This window comes from Ctenopharyngodon idella, chromosome 19 (genome assembly GCF_019924925.1).
Source record: "Ctenopharyngodon idella isolate HZGC_01 chromosome 19, HZGC01, whole genome shotgun sequence".
NCBI lineage: Eukaryota > Metazoa > Chordata > Actinopteri > Cypriniformes > Xenocyprididae > Ctenopharyngodon > Ctenopharyngodon idella.
In genome coordinates, this window is record NC_067238.1 from 25,759,813 (window position 1) to 25,783,343 (window position 23,531).

General features: G+C 37.6%; 1 protein-coding gene across 3 annotated transcripts in view; it reads right to left on the reverse strand.

Moving 5' to 3' along the window:
* The window catches only part of col8a2 (collagen, type VIII, alpha 2), a 59,466-nt gene extending 39,764 nt beyond the window's left edge, over positions 1-19,702 (reverse strand). The window contains exon 1 of one of the 3 annotated variants that reach the window (XM_051873591.1): positions 19,047-19,702. The gene's annotated coding sequence lies outside the window, so the exon portion shown is untranslated. Of the gene's footprint in view, positions 1-19,041 lie in introns of all 3 variants that reach the window. The other 2 variants (XM_051873592.1, XM_051873590.1) reach the window with 2 other exon arrangements.
* Between the last annotated feature and the right edge of the window lie 3,829 nt (positions 19,703-23,531).

A 23,531-nucleotide genomic window follows, 5' to 3' on the forward strand; every position in this document is an offset into this window, starting at 1 on the left:
CAACCATTTACTTTAAATGAACAACATGGCAGAAAATGGTATTTTACACCACAAGGACCTACTTTCAAATGGCACAAGGGTGAAAAGGGTTGTCAGTAGGCAAATGAATTATAAATCTAAGCATAGCCGTCTAATATTCCTCTTCCTGTTTTAACAATCTGCGGCCTGGAGATAAAAATATCACATTCAATAACACCATTCCCTGCTCTAAAACTCATGAAAGATCATATGAACTGAAATGGCTCCAATCACAGAGCTTAATGGTTATACGCAATTTTTTAGTGACTGCCATGTTCGGTCTTTAAAGCAAAGCCAATAGTCAAGTCATGGACGAGGCATTCCAATTCACTCCATGCAACCACCATTTTGTGGCTTCTGTGGGGTGGCAGAGGAATGCCGTTTTAATCCTTGTTGGACTCATGCCCCTTTTCTGGACAAGACAAGGGTTCTTTGGTCCTCTCGTCTGGCTTTGTAGATCTTTTCAGACTGGGCATGTATCCATAGACACCCTGGAGCTCGACAAACCTACTATTGAGACACAGACTAAGGAGACTCCATGCTTAGACATAATATATCAAAGTAAGGCAGACCACTGCGTGTGTGTGTGTGCTAATCTATGGGGCAGATGTTGAGGTGACACCTCACCAAGGACAATGACTCCAACATAACATTCTGAAGCAAAGCAATGGATATTCATGGAAAAGTGTTTGATTTCTACTATACGTATTGTGTTTTGAATGCTAGTGTCCATCATGGGATGCTAGTGTGGTGGTGTCTCCACTAGATTTATCATCTAAAAAGGATAGTTTAGCAAACAATGAAAATTCTCATAATTCAGTCATAATTTACAAGACATTCCAAACCTGCATGACTTCTATGAAATGCAAAATTTTATATTAGGTGGCCTTAACTACTATGTATTAGATCAAAAAATAAGTACAATGTACTTATTGTGTTCATACTGTATTGCAAAACACTTTTGCTGCTATTAAGATAGGATACTGGTAAGGTTAGGGACAGGTTTAGTGGTATGGGTAGGTTTAAGGGTGGGTTAAGGTGTAAGGGATGGGTCAACAGTGTAATTATACATGTAATTACAGATGTAATTACATGCAGGTATTTTTTAAAATATAAGTACAATGTAAAGACATGTATGTACACAATAAGTGCATTGTATCAAATGATTAATTTAAATGCAAGTGCATAGTAGTTAAGGCCACCTAATATAAAGTGAGGCCGAAAATTAGGTACCTGCTAATGCATAAATACTGCAATATGTGATAATCTCAGGGAGGACAGTAGGCTGATTTGAATGGCGTGTGGAGCTAATGGTCCAGATAAGTGCCTATGTCTTTCAAGCACTAGGAATATAATGCAAAAATAATAGTGCTGGAATGTTCGGCTCTACAAGTGTGTGTTGTTACTGGGTTTGGAGGAGACTTTCAGGCTATGAATCAAGCAGATGAACCCCACTTGAAAAACTTGCCTGGTCTAGACAAGACTCCTCCAATGAGTTTTATTGTCTTTGCTTGAAAAAAAAAAGAAGGAAAAAAATGATGTTGGTGATACAGCATATTAGTGTTCCCTGAGGGGAAAAAAAGCAATAAAGATTGCACTTTTAAGAATGAGGAAAGCATGAACTTTTCACACCCTCCTACGCAGACTAAATCTCTAAATCTAGACAATGACAATCCAACGCCTTCACAAAACCGACAGGAAATAGACACAAAGGACAGACAAGAAAACAAACACAGTCTAACTCTTTCTTCGCTTTTCCAAAATCTTTTTCTCGTGCCGGGTGCCGTTTGCTGAATCGCAGGCTGCCTAATAAGGAGACTGTGGTTTTTGCTGGAATGACTTAACTAGTGCTTAAAATGCTATTTTAATGATTTGTGTGAGAGTCCGTGATGGGAAAGTGAGAGAGAGGCAGGCGAGAGATGATTGTACTAGTGTCTGTGGGCACCATGGTTCAAGATCTATTTCCATGCTAAATGCCAAAATCACTCTCATCCCCCATATCTCCCCCAAAGATGAATAATTCACTATAAACGTACTCTAAAGGCCTCATTGAGCAGGCCTTGTTCAATAGCACAAGGGTTTGCAAACTTGTTAATGCCAAGGACCCCCCAATATGATAATCCCCTTGTTAGGGAGCCCCTTCCTAAAATATAACGGCAGCTATATATTTTCATGTACTGTATAAAGACCCATTCATACTGAGAGAAAAAAAACTGTGTGAAATATGGACATGTCTACAAAATTAAATGTCACTAAATCCAAAACTAATCATTAAAATGCTATCTTGGGAAAATATGTACTTTCTATTAAGTTAAGTTACTTTATGTAACCCTTTTTTTTCTATCCAACATTTGAATAAAAGGAAAATTATTTCAATTCAATTGAATATATATTGTATATAGTACTGTTAAAATACATTTTTATCTTAAAATTTCCATGGCTCCCCTTGCAGACTGCTGCAGGTCCCACAAATTGAAATGTCCTATCAAAAAAATAAATAAAATAAAAATAAAATAAAAAATAAATTCCAAAACACTCACTCTCAGCTTCCTGTGTATGTGAATAAAATTTGCCCGAACCTCATTTTGTCTCAACGACTGTAGTTATGTGTGCACTTTGTGGGTGGGTGACTTAAATTCCAGCATTTTTCAGAAACACATGGCTTTGTTTGGGTTACTGAACTTCATCAATATTGCCCTAAGAGGACACAAGACAGTCATTAAAACTGCAGAAGAACATTTGCAGTCCAGCTGATGACCATTTTTAAGCAGCAGTATTTCAGTCGAAGGACAGCAGAGGTACTGTTATGTCTGATGGGATTCAAAACAGTTTGGTCAGCAGTAAGGCATGTAACCATTTTTTGCTCTGTTTCAATGAATAATCCGATTGAATCTTTGGATGGGAAAAGGGGAAGTGGATTTTATGAAGAGCATTTCATCCCTGTCAGATGACCTTCATGGCTGCAATCCTCTTTCCCATGGATGATAATATTATACAGCTGCAAAAATAATATTTATTATCATACAGTGGAGGGAGGAAAAATATCATTTTTTTTTTTTATACATTTCATACAATATAGTTCTTAACCATGTGTATTTAAATCATATATTGTATATTAAAAAATAGGGTACATATACCTGACATTTGGAGTTATCATTTAATTGATCATTAATTTTAAAGACAATTGATTACAAAAAGTTATAAAAATTCCCAAAATCACAACTAAAAGCACTCCCTATTACAATAATAATAATAATTTGAAGTGCTTTTATTTTCTCTATTTTCTCACATTTATGCTTCTGCTTTTGTACCGTTTTACTCATGAAAGTTTGTACTGCAGTACTGCTAATATTGTTCATCCTATACGATCGCTTCTGCTTTTTCTTATTTGTAAGTCACTTTGGTTAAAAGCCTTTGCTAAATGGCATATAAATATATGTTATTCAACATCACTGCAATACTGTAATGAGGCTAAATGAAAACATACCCCTGCAGACTCATCTGGATTCCATAAATACCTAATAGAGAGATTTATATGATGACTCTGTGGGCCGGTGTGACCAATGCAGCCATTTGCAAACAGAAACATTCCTAATTCAGTTACTGTTACCCACACACTCATATGAGCTGCCAAATGCATTGCCCAAGCATATGGTGGCATTTCTAGTCATGCTCACAGCCTCTATTCTGCAGGGCATGATGGGCAGCAGGAAGTGTGTTTGGTTGCATAAGAACTGCCACACAATACCCTTCAGATTTAATATCTTCTTACTGAGTCTCGGCTGAATGTAAACGGATTAAAAGTTGCTACTTGGACCCAGACACGTGTCCATGACCCACAGTGCACTGGGAGAACTCAAATTCTGCAGGCCTTCTTTTGCATGAATTCACCTACATTTGGTAAAAGCAGGTGGGTTACTCCTGCAAGGGTTATGCTTTGTATTGTTTCGACTGGGCGATCAGTGTAAAGACCCCCATAGGGAGTCTTTGCAACGTTATGAGTCTATGAAGGCAGGATCATGTTCACAGAAACTTGAGTTCCACTCAAACAAGGTTAATGGTTTGATTCTTTCTAGCTATGCCAGGAAAATAAATCTGTGACAGGGATAACTATGTTTGGACCAAAGGAAATCATGCACTGTCTTTAGAGTTGGGTCTTCTTCAAAAAGGTCAGTATTCAAGTGAGAGGACAGGACTGTAAGCGCCTAGTTTAGAAGATCCGTATTTCAGTGCAGGATAACTGGAACAACTCGGTCTTTGTCTCATGATGGGTTTGTATTACAGGCCGCTTTGAACTCAAGACTCCCCTGGTTTAATTTCTCATGAATTCAACAAGGTTATGATGATGACATCTGGATGTCAGGATATGTTATCCAATCTAATTACCAGGTAAAGAGACACACAATGTACAAAATGAAAAGGACTTATTCTTGTACTTTTAAAATTGATTATGACTATTCTGGAAATGTGTTTTATTAACATACACTGACAATAACATAATTTAGGTTTATATGAAGAAAAGCTATTCACATATGTAAAAATAGGGGAAACCCTTGGCATCACATGAGTAGATAAGCTGAGGATGACCTTCATCTTAGCAGACATGAGTTAGCAACTTTTCCAGACATGTGCTCAGACAGGAAGTCCTGAAGAAATCCTCCTATTGTAATTATTTGGAAAAGGTGGCCTTTTCACTTCTCACAAACACTTGAAATGCCTGTCTCCAGAATAAAAAAGTAAACTGTGACTTCATCTCTCACAACTGTGGCTTTATATCTAACAGGTGAGATCTTATTTTTCATAATTGCAGCTTTGTTTCTCACACTTACACTACTGTTCACAAGTTTGGAGTAAGATCTTTTTAAGCATTTTTGAATGAAGTCTCTTATGCTCACTAAAGCTGAATTTATTTGATCAAAAATACAGTAAGATATTGTAATGGAATATTATTATTATTTAATTATTTTTTGGCATTTTTGCCTTTATTATGAGGACAGGAAGTTAACAGGAAGCGAAGTTGCAGAGTGAGTGAGAGAGAGAGAGATGGGGGGGGAGATTGGGTCCATGAGCCGGTACCCGAACTCAGGACGCCGGAAGCGCAACCGTGCGTGCTGCCCACAAGGCTATTGGCGCCAACGTAATGAAATTTTATTACAATTTAAAACTCCAGTCATTACTTCAGTCTTCAGTGTCACATGATCCTTGATGTGAATGTCTTTACTGACACTTTTTATCAGTTTAATGCAGTATTCATTTCTTCCAAAAAAACCCCCAAACTTACATACGACTGCAATTACAGTTTTGTTTCTTACACTGTGGGCCCTATTTTAATGATCTAAGCGCATGGCACAGGTACACTTAGGGCGTGTCCCAATCCACTTTTGCTAGTTTTACGATGGATAAAATGGTCAGTGCGCCAGTCGCATGAAACAAAATAGCAACAAAATAGCAAATGCACTGGACGTGAATGATAACTGCGCCGGGCTGAAACTAGCAAAAAACACTTGCGTCGCGCCGGGTGTATGATAGGGCCCTGTGACTTCATTTTAAACTTTCTCCCAATAGCTTTTTTTTTTTTTACTCTGAGGTAGAAACGAGTTTCCATAGGTATACTTTCCTTAATCAAGCCAAAATCTCTCTTTAGTGTGAATCAAATTATGATCAAACAAGAGCTTCCAAAAAAGAATATGAGAAAGGATGTGAATGAGGATGGGGTGTCCCAGAGAGAGACAAACCCAAATCCTTTCCACTTTACATTTTCAACAACTTTAGCCAGGGTAATGTGAGATACAGTGTACCTTTTACACGAAGGAAAGAAAGTGGGCCTTTGAGACTTAGACAAATAGCACACCGATCCTGATTGCACAACCAGTGCAAGGCACGGGACATTCTGAGACGAGACAAACAAATTGCAGGAAACACAGTTTGCAGGTGGGACGGTCTTCTTAATCAGGCAAAAATCTCCAGCTAGAGGCGAAACTAGTGAGACTGTATGTTTCTTTATAAACCTTACGCTGATCAAAGCACTAAAGCCACTCCAACAAAATTATTGCACAGGCATCAAGCCACTTAAAGATGAATATCACGCAGTCTCATAACACATGGGAAGTTTGTTCCTTACATTTCTGTAAAGAATAAAAAAAAATACTGACCATGGGGCAGGAAGTGCCGGTGATCTGCACTTGGATCAGGTACAACAGTGTCGCTTATTGGCACGCCAGATTTCACAAATGCTCTGGTTTGCATTAGCGAAGCGGCAAAAAACAGGGGTTTGATGACTAAAACTTAATGAAAGGAAAGAGAGAACAAGGACAGAGTGTGTAATCAGTTGTAAGTCGCGTTAAATGAAGAAACTGAAAATATTGATTGAAGCGATATCGGTCTTTAAATAAACAGCTCAGAAATGACATTAGATGATTTTAGGTCTTGGGAAACTTTTTAAAGGCAACATTGGATGAACATAGTGACCAACTTATTTATAATCAACATGCTCCATCTTTCTTCAACAAGTGCTAGCATATGTGAAAGGTCAACCTCGCTGGATCAGGAGCCAGTTCTCCATGCTAACATGAATCTCTTCCTTGCTGTGGTTAGGGGAGAACACAAACGCTCTGTTGTGCTTGGGAGTTGGATGGTGCACGGCCCATTTGAGCGCTCTCATCTATGGCCAGCTTGTCAAGCTCCTCCTTCATTCTGTCACATCAAACTGCCTGGAGATGCAGAGGTTTACTGGGCAATGTTAAAGCATGAGAAGGAGGGAAGGGGGAATTTAAAATGGTAATTGTCAGTGTTTTGGATGTGCATGAAAGTGGGACTTCCAGAACAGGATGTGATAGGATAACATGAAACGAGACTTCACAGCAACTGAGTGGTGACACAAACCAAATAAGTCTGTGATAATTATGTCTAATTTTAATTACTAAAGGTTTGGGATCAGTAAGATCTATTAATGTTTTTGAAAGAAGTCTCTTATTCTCAGCAAGGATGCATTCATTTGATCAAATACAGTAAAAACAGTAATATTATGAAATATTATTAAAAATAGAAAGCTCTGCGATCCGGCATGTATTACGTAATCATTTTGGAAAGGTCACGCGTGACATAGGCGTAAGTCCTGCGGTAGGGCAAAAAAACTCTCATTTTCTCCTCCAACTTCAAAATCGTCCGACATCGTTGTTTTACCCTTTTTTTTTGTAAAAAAAGGTTGACTTAGTCTTTGCACGTTCGCTTTGTAGACACTGGATTGGTACTTGTGCCTACATCACGTGTGACCTTTTCAACGTGATTACGTAATGCAGAGCTAGTGCAAGACGGGCATTTGTGGTTAAAAAGTATAGAAATTTGTATTTTTTTTAGAAAATGACCAATCGTTTCTTTAGACAATTACCTTATTCCTCGTCTGGGATCGTGTAGAGCCCTTTGAAGCTGCACTGACATTTGGACCTTAAACCCGTTGTAACCCAGTGAAGTCCACTATATGGCAAAAAATCCTGGAATGTTTTCCTCAAAAACCTTAATTTCTTTTCGACTGAAGAAACAAAGACATAAACATCTTGGATGACATGGGGGTGAGTAAATTATCAGGAAATTTGAATTCTGAAGTGAACTAATCCTTTCATTTCTTTCACATCGCGTCAACAGATGGCAACAGACACTTCGTCGGCTTTTGTCGGATCAGTGTGTTACCCCGTTGAAGTCTGTTTGCCGTCTGTCAGAGCTTGTTTTGGCCGATTGAACATGCTGAATCGGATTTAGAATGTCTGAAAAGTGACGTGCTGTAATCTTGGTGACTGTTGCCTTTGGTCTGCATCTGTCGGTGCAGTGTGAAGAGATTTATGCAACCAGACAATCTAAGTTATTCAATTTAAAAGATGACAAAATAAGCTTTGTCAACATTCTTTTCTGAACTACCTGCACTGGAAGGCACAACCTCAACAATCACCATGACAGAACCACAAATCATTCCTAAAATCATGAGGATCCCATGGAAGTGGGATGGTGATGAGTATGGGTAATGTTACCAAGATATTTCTGGAATAAACTTAGTGAAGAGTGCTAGGGTAACAACTGGAGCTGTTGTCGGTAGTGCTCTCAATTCCCTTAAGAAGTCGTCGAAGGAAAAACTGGGAACACATGTAAAGAAATATTATCCAAGACTTAAGCTGGAGTAAATAACCTCTAAAGCCCTATTCCCATCTCTGCTCTTGCAGACCATTCATCAACCCGTCCCATAATGTGAGAAAAGAGGGTAGAAAATCTTGGCCTAGGAGGACAAAGACAAAGTTAACTGGAGTTTTATTTTAAGGATTTGACCCAGAGAGGAACTGGCCCTGTTCTGCTTCTTTCCTACAGTCTTGGAGTCCCTCATCAGTTTGGCTCCCAGACGCTGAACAAGAGACTAATGAGAAAGCCGGTCAAATCAACCAGCATCCAATTAAAAGAAATCAAGTCCTTTTGAACCTCAAAGCCCATCATCTGACGTCCTATTACGATTCAGTTGGGATCAGTTGTGCAGGTAGATCTAAACTAAACAAGGCTTTAAGTGCCTCCAGCTGAATTCAGCTCTTATTTTGATATTCTGTCAATGGCTTCAATGTTTTCTATAGTTTCCTTGGAAAAGCACTGCAAGATTTAGAAAGATCTTGCATGAAAATAAAGATTTTATTCTGCAAAACACAAAACAAAGATACGCTATTCTGGCTGCTAAATTAAAACACAGAAAACCAAGAAATACCAAAAAAAAAAAAAAAAAAAAGTTGTGAACTCCTCTGGGATTTTTTCTCCTTCCTTGTGTACAAATAATATTTTGAGTCGCAGAATTTTACCAAAGAGATTTTTGTTCTCACTGTGCCAAACCATGCACCACTAGTTATGTTTCCATCCAAAGTTGCGAATTTAACTTATGAGCAAAATTGGAATATTGGATTAAATATTTTTGTGAATAAAATAGCGTTTCCAACCCATGTGTTTAAGAGAACAAAATCGCCAATTCCTGGGAAATTGGTGCAAAATATCTGTAATAAAAATGGAAGTTGCTGCAATCAGGGAAGCCACTGTAGCTCTATTTTCCTTGATGACACACATTGAAAAAGCAATAAACGCTGTCATGCTACCTTGCGTTCGGATGCTGGTGTTTGGGAACGCAATCGTGTGATTCTCGCACTTCTGGGAGTGAATTAAACAAAATAATTCTGATGACAGACTTTTGCTCAGGCATTTCAGATGGATCAAACCAATATTTGAGATGTTGTGCAATGTAATTGGTCTGTTAGACAGTCCAGTTATCCAATCACATCCACTGTTGTGCATCTTGGCATTTCCATTCAGCGTTTTTTAATGCAATATCCCAAAATGCGCATAAAAATAGGTGGATGGAAACATAGCTACTGTCTCATCACAGATATCTAATATACTGTAGTAAAGAATAATGATTCATACAAAAAATGGGGGTAAGAGTGAAGATCAGACATAAAACTACAGAAAAAAGACAGAAAGAGACAAAGAATAGCTCAGATCTTCCTTCTTCAGACTCTTTCATCATTTGTGATCAGTGTTTTATTTGAATACATCTGGGGTCCAGCAGAAACATTCCAATCAATAGCTTGCGGACTATGCACAGACACTGAAAAATTATTTGCTGTTTTCTAAACAAAAATGTGAAACAAATCACAGACAAATGTCTATTTTTAATTTCTGCAGATTTGCATACAGTGTTTGCATTTCCCATGTGTTTGTTGCAAATTAAGAAATATTTTTTGCGCAAAATAATAAAGTAAAGTAACAAAACAAAACAAAACAAATGTACATTGCCATTCAAAAGTTTGGGGTCGGTATAGGATTTTTTTTAAATGTGTAAAGCTGCATTTATTTGATCAAAAATACAATAAAAACAGTAATATTACTACAATTTAAAATATTTTTTTTCTATTATTTGAATGTTTTAAAATGCAATTTGTTCCTGTGTTGGTAAAACTGATTTTATATCAGCCATTAGCATCCGCATCCAGCATTTAGTCTTGTCATGATCCTTTAGAAATCAATCTAGTATGCTGATTTGCTGCTCAAGAAACATTTCTTATTATTACCAATGTTGAAAACAGTTGTGCTGCTTTATATTTTTGTGGAAACCGTAATATGTTTTTTTTCAGGATTCTTTGAAGAACGTAGCTAAAAAAAAACAGCATTCATTTCAAATATATTTTTTGTAACATTATAAAAAAATCTTCAGTCAACCTTGATCAATTTAGCGCATCCTTGCTGGATAAAAGTATGAATTCCTTAAAAAAAAAATCTTTCCGACACAAAACTTTTGAATGGTAGTGAAAGTTGGCTGACTAATGTTGTGAGAATAGGCTCATAAAAAGATATTGCTTCTATTCACAATGTTGTTTGCAAATAAGTTTGCAACTAATATTCAGTATTGGTGTGAAAAGGCCTTACTGTCTCTGTCTCAGTGGGATCAGTCTCTGTCTGAAAGCATGATGCTGATAACGCAGCTTGAGATTGTGATCGTGGAGACGATTGCTGGGTCTGAATGACAGAGAGGCTGCTGAAAGAGCTGATACTGTGCAAAAGGAAAAATAATAACAGTCGCTTGCCAAGCTTCCCCATTTCCATCTACTGCCAACGGAACGGAAAAACTCGTCCACGTCCAGTGCATTTTCGAGAGCCAGGGGAGAGCAAATGAGGGAATGCCGTGAAAAGGGGAATGTGAAAATGAAAGACTAGGAAGACAAGATAGATAGATAGTAAGATAGATAAGAACTTTATTGATCCCTGAGGGGAAATTTAGTAAAACAGCAAGATTACTGGAAAGCCAAATGTATGACTTAAGTAACAAAGGTTGAGGGGAGAGATGTTTTGTAAGGTTTTGGTCACTGTGTTGAGACTAAACAAATAACTCATGCACTGCAAAACACTTTCTTAATCAGAATATTTATCGTGCCTAATAAAAATACCTGAACCTCAAGTTGTTTTTACTTGAGCATAAATCTGTTTATAAAGTTAGCTCACCCAAAAATGAAAATTCTGTCATTAATTACTCACCCTCATGTCGTTCCACACCCGAAAGATCTTTAATGAAATCTGAGAGATTTCTGTCCCTCCACTGACACTTTGACGCTCCAAAAAGTTCATAAAGAGATCATAAAACTAATCCATATGAATTGAGCAGTTTAGTAAAAAGCAATTTTCTGAAAAGACACAATTGCTTTATATGATGAACAGATTTAATTTGAAGCTTTTATTCACATATAAACATCTGTCAACTCACACATCTGTTGTGGTAAAGGGAAGCTCAAGCATGTTCGCTTGACGTGCGAGAACCAATGAGGTTCAATGTCGTGTTTGAAAGGTTTGTTCTCGCGCATCAAGCAAGTATGGTTGAGCTTCTGTTTATGTTCGCTGATTAATGTTTATACGTGAATAAGAGCCTAAATTCAATCTAATCATATATAGTGATCGAGTCTCTTATTGGACTAAACTACCCAATTCATATGGATCAGTTTTATGATCTCTTTATGAACTTTTTGAAGCATCAAAATGGTAGTTGAGTAGACTGTCAATAGAGGGGAAGAAATCTCTCAGATTTCATTAAAAATATCTTCATTTGTGTTCCGAAGATGAACGAAAGTCTTACGGGTTTGGAACGACATGAAACATGAGTAGATGATGACAATTTTCATTTTTGGGTGAACTAAACCTTTAAATCTACTGCGGTTTATGCTTAAAATGAGGAAAAAGTAAGTAAAAAGTAAATAACGCCAACCAAAAATGTATGTATGCATGTATCTATCTGTGTGTGTGTGTATATACATATTTATTATTTTTATATATATATATATATATATATATATATACACACACATACATAAAGGTTCTATCTAATTTAGTTATTCACATATTCTTATTCTGTGTTTTGTGTACATTTTGGGACTTTTTATTTAGAAAACAAAAAGTTTTTATCTACAAAGTTGAATGGAATGCAAAAACTTTGAAGCCCAATATCTCAAAACTGCTCAGAATGCAGATAGAACCTTATAATTCCAAGAGGATGATATATACAGAGAGAGAGGAAAAAAAAAAAAAAAAAAAAACTCATTAAGAAAATGAGTGTATTCACATAGTTGGAAGTGATTTGTGATATTACAAATCAGCCCAGAGTCTAAGCCCAGATCTGTGCCGCATTCATCAGACTTAAAGTAAAGCTGTTCATTTCCGCAAGCATGTGTTCATTTGTGTCCTATTGAGAATAACAAAACAGACACATCTGTTCAGGGCAGTACACCTTTCCACTCAATCAATCAAACAAACAGTTGACATCTTTAAACCCTAGCGCCCACAGAATAAACCCATTGGCCTACACAGATAACCTCCCCTTTCCTGGATGTGTTTGCACCTCTTTTCCTGTCCAGACCAATTCATGCACAACCCACTGGAATAAAGCCTTATGCAACAGGATGTTTGATTGAGCCACCGGCGGCCTTTTTTGCTAAGGTCTAAGATGTTAACACACTCCCTCACAAACGCACGCACCCTCATCTAATCGGCGATGCAGGCTAAGCACGTTGCTGATTGCAGAGGAGGCTTATGCCAAAGCACTGTTTCCGACAGCTTTGAGGGTAATTCCTCATTCGTTGTTTTTCTTTTGTCCGTTATACCTTAAGTGGAGGAAGGAACGAAGCCTGCAGCACCCCATCACCCAGACTTGAGGAAAAGCACAGTTCCTCAAAGGAATGTACTGCTTGCCTTGTAGCACCATTGAACAGGACTGTTTTTCTTCTCTCTTAGTGAGCGAAAAACATCTAGAATCAAATGGTAATGGTGAGAGATGGGGGCGTGAGTTCCTGGAACGTAACACAGTCAGGCATATGCTTTTCCCGGAGCATGAGTGGTATTCTCCTTCATTTCCTGTTTAAAGTGAACACCAAATAAAAGAGGTATGAAGGTTACCACACGGCTGATGAGGAGCACCTTTCTGCCAGCACTGATGTGTTCAAAATAACAGAGTATGCCAAACAAAGTGGGGATGAATATACATGAATTGGTAACACTTGTCAATACGGTTCAATTCATTAACAGTAGTTAACACATTAGTTAATGCATGATTAGTCATCATGAACTAACAGTGAGCAACTGCATTTATTAATCTTAGTTAATGTTAAAGGGTTAGTTCACCCAAAAATGAAATTTCTGTCATCAAGTACTCACACTCATGTCATTCCAAACCTGCAAGACCTTTGTTCATCTTCAGAACACAAATTAAAATATTTTTGATGAAATCCGAGAGGTTTTTTATCTCCCATAGAAAGCAACGAAATGACCACATTCAAGGTCCAGAGAAGTAGTAAAGACACCGTTAAAAATAGTCAACGTGACTACAGTGGTTCAACCTTGATGTTATGAAGTGACGAGAATACTTTTTGCGTGCAAAAACAGAACAAAAATAGCAACTTTATTTAAAAATTTCTTCTCTCTACTTTCAGTCTCCTATGCAGTTGATGCAGTGCAGCGCTTCCATGTTTACGTCCGAACAACACGGAAGCTCTGTAATGTCTTCAACGTAAAATATATAAATAATAGCTAAATAAATAATAATGTATAAATAAAGTTGTTATTTTTGTTTTGTTTTTGCACACAAAAAGTATTCTCGTCTCTTCATAACATTAAGATTGAACAACTGTAGTCAAGTTGGCTATTTTAACGATGTCTTTACTAACTCTCTGGACCTTGAATGTGGTCATTTCGTTGCTTTCTATGGGGGATATAAAAACCTCTTGGATTTCATCAAAAATATCTTAATTTGTGTTCCGAAGATGAACGAAGGTCTTACGGGTGTGGAACAACATGAGGGTGAGTAATTAATGACAGAAATTTCATTTTTGGGTGAACTAACCCTTTAATTATAAATATAACATTGTTCATTGTTACATTAATATTAATTTATACAGGGCAAAAAAAAAATTTAATTAAGTTTTTTCACAAACATAGCAAAACCACAAAGTACACATAAACATTCACACATAATCACCCAAATAACTACTTTCACAACATCCAGCAATAACTCAAATTGTAAGAGTGCAAAAATTCATATTCTTAAAGAGTATTTTTGTATTATTGTCCAGGAAAAATACCAACTACTTGTAACAAGATCAACTTAAGATTTATTTTGAGAAAATGTATCTGCAATTCAAGTGTATTTAGTTTTACTTCACTTACCATTTTTTTCTCACTTATTCAAGATAAAATGTATGGAAACCTGTCTTAAAGGGATAGTTCACCCAAAATTGAAAATGCTGTCATCATTTACTCATCCTAATGTCGTTCCAAACCAGCGTGCCTTACTTTCTTCTGTGTAACACAAAAGATGATATTTTGAAAAAATGTTAACCAAACAGCCACTGACTTCCATTGTACACTTCAAAAAATTATATGATCAATCAGCCATGACAACATATGCTTTTAAATTACTTTAACTCATCAAAATAATTTAAGTAATTTCAACTTTTTTATTTAAGTTATATGAGATTCGATTTTTAAAGTCAGTTTAATATAATTTAAGTTGAAATGATTTGTACAGCTACTTTTATTATACTTAAATTTAGGGCAGCAACTGAACTTTTAACATGAAATGGGTGGAATTTTTTTACAGTGCCATTAAAAACACTCAGATTATCTTCTTTTATGTTCTACAGAATAAAGACACAGTGAATAAATTAGAATTTTAATTTTCAGTTGAACTATCCCTTCAATATCTTATGCAGTTTCAAGTCAAGCAAATTTAGCTTGTTTCAAGACTAGAAAACAAGTCAAACTGACTAATTAAGATTAAAAAGTCTTTTTTTTTTTTTGCAGTGTACAACCTACAATGTTAAAAATGTATTAGAGTAACAAGATTAACTTTGAAAAAGTATTGTACATTGTTATTTCACATTATCTATCACTGTTAACATACAGAACCTTATTGTAAAGTGTTACCAATGAACAAAGAATTTTGAAGGCACAATAATCTACAAACAAATAAAAATAACTAATAATCATAAGCTTTTAAATGCTTCACTATTTTACATAGAAAGAAAAGAGGCCTTTGTAATCCAAAAATTGCTCACATGTACACACAGCACCAGTGGCACAGGCTCACATTCCCATGTAACAGGGTTTGTGGTTGCACAGTCAAGGTCAGCAACTCTGCCCTCTAGTGGCACTGTATACAAAACCCAATGTGGATCACTGGTCCTCTCACCAGTCCAGAACAGAGCAGGAATGCACGCCTCAGTTGGCCTCAGGCAAACATCTGTAGGACTATGAATAATATAACAAAAAAGAAGAATCTCCATATGACAGTACATGACAATTCAAATACTTTATAAGTTTAACACTCAATCCTTATAAACAGATTCGTTTATTCCTTCACCTTTGGTGAGGGTTCGCTGGCCGCAAATACAAGACATCGCCTCTCATAAACCCGAAGTAAAAGTTCAACCTACTGGTGTGTCCAACATTTCCCATATGCTTCGTAGTCTGCATTGGGCCAGGTCCTCTGTCTAGTCTCTCCCACTGATTGAGCATGTGTAATGGATTTCGTATCATTTTCCTCTGTTGCACGGTAAAAAAATAAAAACTCAAATGGGAATTGAATCTGCAGTAAGCCATTACATGCTGAATGAAAAGAGACATCCATAATGGTTTGGATACAAGCTTCTTCTTTTTATTTCTCAGATATGGCTTCTCCAGGGCACACATTTACATTCACTTTGAGCTATAGGGATCTAAAGCACAGGGAAATATATTCATCAACATCTACGATGGACATTTAATAGCTTATAAACGAGATTGAGTGAGTGAAATTCCCCCAGAATTAACAAGGCAGATGGTTGGACAGGGACAAAGGCTTTCTGATCAGCACAACCAAATGAGTGTGCACCGATTATGAATGGTCCATATATAAAAGCCTCCGTCAGGTCGGTCGGAGTCATGTAATGTAATAAAGAAAGAAATGCATTTCATCAGGCCCAACCTGGCAAAGCCAACTGACATAATAAAATGCAGTCAGCAGAGTTATTGGGGCATCCCAAAGGTGGGCATCCATGGTTACAACACTACCTCGCCATTACGACTTCACACTGCCAAGTATTTGCCTTTGTGTACTTTGCCAAAGAGGTCAAAATTTGACTGCTTAGCATGACCCCATTAGCCCCTGCCGGTAGATGCTATAACTACACCATCTGGACCAGGAAAAAAGCATTTTTCTGCATATATATATATATATATATATATATGTGTGTGTGTGTGTGTGTGTGTAAAAACAAGAATAATTTTAAAAGTTCTTTTTTGTCAATACAATGAAAGTCAAAGCAGTCCAGTACTGTTACTGTTAATTAAAACTATTAAAAATAATTTTCATTAACTGAAACACAGCTAAAATAAATAAATATAAATATGACATGAAAAACTTACACTTAAGTTAAAGTACTAAAACTACTAAACCTAAAACAGAAATAAAACAAATTAAATTTAAATAGAAGTATTAAAAAACAAAAACTAATAAAAGCAAAAGCACATAAAAAATGACTAAAACTTAAATTAAAATGATAACTGGAAAAAAGCTGAGTCTAAATATTAATAAATACTATAATAGTATATAAATAATACTAAAATAACGCTTGCCTAATGTTGTTTTGGACCCCACCGACTTTCATTGTATGGACAAAAACAGCTGAAACATTCTTCTAAGTATATTCTTTTGCGCTCCACAGAAGAAAGTCAATCCTACAGGTTTGGAACGACATGAGTGCAATTAAATGACAGAATTTTCATTTTTGGGAGAACTATCACTTTAAAACCATGAAATGGACTATTCATGATGTCATTTTCAGCTCAGGTGATTGACTGAAAAAAGTTCTGTGGTCCCATGAGCAAAAATGGCGGATTTAAAATTGAAAGATAAACTGCTAATGCAAAATAGATAGCTTTCTGCAGGTATAATATATCTCCTTGGCTTTACCAAACTGAAATGCACATGTGGAGAGAAGGGTCAAAGTGTGTGTGAGAGGGAGTGAGGTGTTTGGTAGATTGAAGCTATCGCTGTAATTGCAGTCAGAAAGGTGGGACGCTGTCTGCTGCATCTCCTGATAACAGGACCAGATGAGACGCATCCATCATAAAATCACATCATACTTCACAGCTGACTTTCCCGTCCTCTAAACTAACCACAGACAGCATCCCATCTAGAAGCTTTGGATCATCTCCAGCCACAGGACTCAGAAGTGTGTGAGGATGATGGGCCCTCACTCTGTGGAGTGTCTCAGACACTTTTTCTCTAACCTCTTTTTTCCACTCAGGGGTTCAGGTCACTTCGGAGGCTTGTGTAATGTGGTAGAGCTAACGGCACTGATGCACAGGTTCGCAGACAAACCTAAACCGCTTCTCCTCCTGAAAGCCATCATGCTGAGGCGCCAAATGTTTTTAGAAGAGAGCATGTCGTCTTTTCCAGACTGGGTCTGTTTCAGTTCTGTAGAAGCTGGGCCCTGCTACTCAGACGAGAAAAAAGTATTATTGAATACTATTCCCCAGTGCTCTTGGTGAAGAATGTATTATGAAAGCACATTCCCTTCTCTCTCACAGTCCTCTCTCGCTCTCCGTCTGAAATTAAGACTGCAGCATGGAGCTCATGCCATGTGCAGTAGTTGATTATGTGTGGAAAAGCTTAAACATTACAAAGAAGCTTTTTTAGACCTTTTTTGACATATTATGACATAACATCATGTACAAAACTTGCTGATGTGAGAATATAGCTACTGCTGATGAAGCTACATCTAAAGTTGAAAAAACAAGATTTTTTTATTTAAGTCAACATGAAATACTGTTTGCAACTCATTTTACTTCCATAACCTGACATATTTTATATTGTTTTGGTTATTTAAAGAGAGAAATAGTGTAAGGCGGGACTAATTTTATCCATAAAAAACTGATTGGATTGTAAAAAGTGGGCGTTACATATGAAAACAAAGGCAGGTGGTTGGAGAGGAGTGGCTGAAAGAATGTGTATTTGTGACATCAGCAGTGTAGGCGGAGCAAGTCATTACATTTTTTGGAATGATTATGAAGACCATTTTTACAAAGAATAATTCATAATGTCCACCAAGGTATCGTTCAAAATATGACAAAGAATGTTTAAGTAATAATAATAATTATTATTATTATGAACAACAATTGACAATAATAATCATCATAATCATTATTATTAATAATAAATATGGTCCATTTTGGATTCACATTGAGCTGATTTGATGTGCGATTTTAACCTCTGAAGTGGACTATGTCTGTCAGGTCAAAACATGCAACACTTTCATAATAATAATAATAATAAAAATAAAAAATGACTTCCAATTTGGTTTCATGTTGACTTCAAACTAGCTGATTTAATGTGACATTTTAACCTCCAAAGTAGACTCTCTAAAAGGTCAAAATGCATCAATTTCTGAAGCTGAAAAGTGGGCAGGGACTTTAGAACACTGTGGGTGGAGCTAAAATTTAAGTGAGTGGCATTGGTGCGCAACAGAGCGCAGACCAAACAGTCCCAGGTGTCAGTTAGAGCGAGGCTGCTGCAGTTATATAACTCTCTCCCTCTCCAACTCCAAAACAGCTGTGTGACCTACCACACTACCTGAACCACACAGCCTATACAGCCACAAGCACGCACAAACGCACACAACCAGCATCAGCATAAATGCAGTGGTAGCCACATGGCTCTGTTTAGAAAAATACGCCACATATTTCGCAGAGATTAATGGGGGTAGAGCACTAAAACATTCTGTTAATCTGCCTTGTGTGTAGCAGTGCGCTGAGAATTATGTTGGTCTCATGATTGAGATGTAAACCCGACCGTTTTTCTCTCTCTCTTTCTCTCTGTCTTGCATTTGGATTCAATTGCTGTGAAGCAATGGGATATGAAAAACATTTTCAGAGATGACATATGCTTGCACCCAGAGGGAAGGAAAATGAAAGATTCAGATATGAACTTACCTCACCCTTCTGTTTCACCTCAAATTCTCAGGCAGGTAACTTCTGCAGGTCAGGTGGTTTCTTTTCAGCGTTCCTTCTTCAGACAGTCATCTCTTGAGAAATAACTTGAGAAGATGTGATGGGAACCCAGCAGACAGGGAAGTCTCGGGAATGTCTTGGCACTTGGTCGCAGTCAAATAGTGTTTACATACGAGCAGAAAGGACTAATACAACTCTAGAGAAAGTTCTGGTTCTCAATGGCAGGTGCCAATCTGGTTCTTGTTCTTACTTCTGTCTCTGGAGAAAATTAAGTCCATGTGCTTGTCGCAGTGAAAGGAAAAAAGTCCTTGTGGTGTTGTCTCCAGACTGGATACAAGTAGATTTCAGACGCACCTTCTGAATCTCTGTGCACTCTCACAGGGTGGAAAGTAGGAGGGAGAGAGAAAGAAAGAGAGAGAGGGAGAGGGAGAATGTGAGAGGCAGGGTGCTCGACTTTACTAGGCAGTGGCTCTTCTGACTCCAGGCAAGAAGAGGACCTCCTTACAGGGCTTTTTAACTGGGGGCAAAGCACCTGGAAGCTCCCAGTCTCTTTTTCTTGCAAGTATTTTTTTCCAAACAGAGAGAGTGGATTGTTTCTCTGGTACCCTCCATACAAAAGGCAAGTGTCTGCGGCCGGGTAGAATAAGGAAGCAGTATAGAGGATGGGGTGGGGTAGGTGGAGTAAAGGGATGGATTTGCACCCCTCCTTTTTTCCCGGTAACCATTTAAGCCCTTGTTTTCCCACCTCCAACATAAACATCTGCAAACAAATGCTTGCACTCATACAAACAGACAAATCTTTCCCAGAAAGCACCTTTTGGAAAATTCAGGCTGTGCTGGCGCAGCTCACACTGCATCGATTTCAGCTCAGCGAAAGCATTCTTTCACAAAACGGCTCAAATTTGCTGTCCTAAACGTTCCGGCACAAGATTATAAGCACGTATGCATGCAGCAATAAGTACAGTGGAAGTCTGTTTTTGTGTAATCTTGCCAGACTCTCAGCCAATTAAACCAATCAGTTTTATGAGATGAGATTAAATTTCTTGGCTGACTGATCTAGACTGCGAACCACTTAGCAACAGTTCCCAAGCGGAACCTTTCCAGGATGAATTGCTACGATAATATGTACAAATGCTTAATTCAGAATGTGTAAAGCAGCATTTTGAGGCTACAATCGGAGATACGCATTAGTACAGTTAATGACCCCTATTACTCGATTTGAATTCTCCTGGAATAAAAATCCTTTCATTATCTTGGATAATGATGTGAAGAGTGTGTAAGAACAAGCAGTGTTACAGAATGTGTTATCTAGACCTAAATTAACCATCATCGCGGCGCTCTCCTCCTCATCTGATCCCAGTAACAATGAGCTCATTCAGTTCCAATTAGCCACTGTGCAACATATACGAACTGTAGATAATTTGCAACACCAACTTTATCATAATATCCAATCATAAAACCCAAGATTAGATTGAGCGCACATTGAAAAATGGGGGATTTGAAGCCTCGGGTAGGGCCTGATATAGCTTTGGATAATGCCAGAGGAGACGGAGCAACAAGTGGGGCATTGTGCTCGGAGGGAGCTACGGCTAAGACTAGCCACTGGATACCTTCCATCCATGCAGCCCCTGACATGGTTGGATATTAGGTGCGTTATCAGATGCTAATCTGAGTTTGTGTGTCTCGTAAGTAATGGAACAGACAATAAAAAGGCACGCGGCTAATTACTGACCTGTTTACATGCACTACATTCACATGGTGGGCTTTGAAAATTGGACCCAAAGGTCAAGAAAACACATTTGCGCTCAGCAATTCATGGGTTAGAACTAGCATGACAAAACCTGATAGTGATGAAGCAAAATTATGGGCTAAATCACACTGCACCAACAGATGCCGATCAACTCAGACAATCACCAGATTAAAGTATGTCACTTCTCAGATATTCGTTTGTTGCATCGTAGGATGTCTGAGAAGTGACATACTGTAATTTGGCGACTCGAAAACAAGTGTCTACCAATGGCAAAAGACATGGAAAGGGATAACATAGTTAGTTATTAAGGTCTTTATTGTCATTGCATGTTTATACAACGAAATAGAACGTGTCTGTCGCCATAGGTCGATGCAGTGTGAATTAGACTTAAAATGATAGTTAAGCACATACACGCCATTTCTCTTTTAAAGAACATTTAATGTTTAATACAAGTTAGGCTCAATCGACAGCACTTAAAATGGAAATGCTTTTATAAAATTTTTCTTTTTTAATAAAAGTTTTTTTTTTTTTTGTGGCAAATCAACATTATGGCAAAAATGCTGTCAATTGAACCCAAATATTCCATTAAGAGTAGGTTTAGTGCTTTCGTGTGAATTCAAACCTTTACTAGTGCTGGATAAACATAACCTATTGTGTTCTTGAACTATGTTGTTGGCTACCTCTGAGTATGCGTGATTAAAAGGAGTGGGGCGAGACTAAGCTCTTAGTTTTCATGACCAGGTGAACTGTTTCCTATAAGGACAAGCATATTTTTGTAATGACCGCTCTCTTCAGTGGGTTGGGGGCTTTGAAGGCCATCATTAGCCACAAACTTTAATAGCAATGGCTTTTCGTGTTCCTTGCTGGTTTGTTTGATCTATCCAAGTAATTTTCTCAATGAGAGTCACTCAAAGATTATCAGATATTGAAATGAGTATGAATAGTGCTTTGCAAAGGGAAAACAGACCTCGGTTTTTCTCCTAAACTTAATAATCTTACTAATCTTAGCTGCTGATCATGCCATTAACCAATGTAAATAGTCAAGGATCCTTCAACGAACCACTTCAGGTCTTGATTTCAATCACTTTAATGTCTATAGAAATGTCTGGACATGGTCTGTCCTTGCTATGGCTGATGGAGGATCTATGAAACTACTCAATGTCATTGTTAAAGGAACAGTTAACCTAAAAAAATAAGGTAAAAATAAGATATTTTGAATATTTGATTTTGATATGGATATAAATGTTAGGATCATGTTTCGGTAGTATTATATCACATGCGAGTATTAGCACCTAGCCAACGTCGACAAACTAGTGGCAACGAAAGCAGACTGCGGGGTTGACTCACGTCGGCGGCGTCTGGGTCCAAAGTTGCCCTGACACACCAAACCGATGATCGACACCAGACAGCCAAGTAGCATGTCCGTTCTGCGCCTGTGTAAGAAGAAATGCCTTTCAGCAGTAGCTGAACAGCCAATCAGAATGATCAGATGGACCGACGAGCTCTGACGCAGATTCAACATATCAAATCGGCCGAAAAAAAGCCGACGAGGTCCAACTTCAGACGACGGTGTGGAACAGACTGAGAAAACTTAGTCGGCCGACAAACAAAAACTGCCCGACAGCTGACCATTGGCTTGGTGTGTTCCGGGCTATAGAGCCCTTGGACCCAGGTTCGGTGATGTGTGGCATCAGACTTAAAAAGAGTATAGTTCATTTATGGGTGTACTATCCCTTTAAAACAGTGGGGTCCACTAAAAGGCCTCAAAAAACTTCCAAGGGCTTAAGACAAACCATGTGTTACAATAAGCCAAAACAACTAAAATCTTAATATGCCTTATATTAATTCACCCCTCAAAATAATTGTTTTCTTTTCTTTGAAGAACCACAATTCCCACTATCTTGGAAAACCCTCTATACAGTATGTTTGATAAAAACACAAAAGTGTAATTTCTAGACCTGGAAAAGTCATATAAATTAACAAAATCTTATAGCTCCATTGGTATTTTTATATTGAATATACATTTTTGTAGTTATGCCAAGCTCTAAAATATTTTAAACAATCAAACCAAAAAAAAACAAACAAAAAAAACCAACCTCATCCTTAATCCTTAGTAATGCACAAACAAATGGAAAGAAATCATGGGATCTCGAAAATTGTTAGCCATGGAGTAAAAATCGTTGACTTAAAATTAGCTTTAAAAGAATGACACATTTGTGTAAGAAAGACACTTTTGACAACTTTAAAGGAAAAAAGCTTATCCTATTTTGAGGATCCTGAATCAACAACTGTCATAATACGGGCTCATTAATCATATGACTTCATCAATGTCAACAAATGTGGAATCGGAAATTCTTACTTGCATTAAAGAGCCCCTTATAGTCTTCACAGACTTTACAGAGGTAGGGATGAGTTTTCCGTGCGTCTTCTTGTGATGTCATCAATAGTATCCTGTGTGTGCGGTTTTGAGTTGCAGGCTGCCATTCACACCCAGGTGTCAGGGTGTTTTTTTTTTTTTTTTACACATCTGCAAGCAGGAGAAGGGAAGGCCTGCCACTGGAGCTCATTCACAAACCAGCTGACCTCACCACCTCCACCCTGCCTTTACAAGGTGAAATTGACCCATGGAAACACTCCTGGTAATAAGAGTTTCCCCACTCTTTCACCCTGTTATGTTCCGTGAGCGAAGTATATAAAAATAAACAGCCATCACAAATCTGAA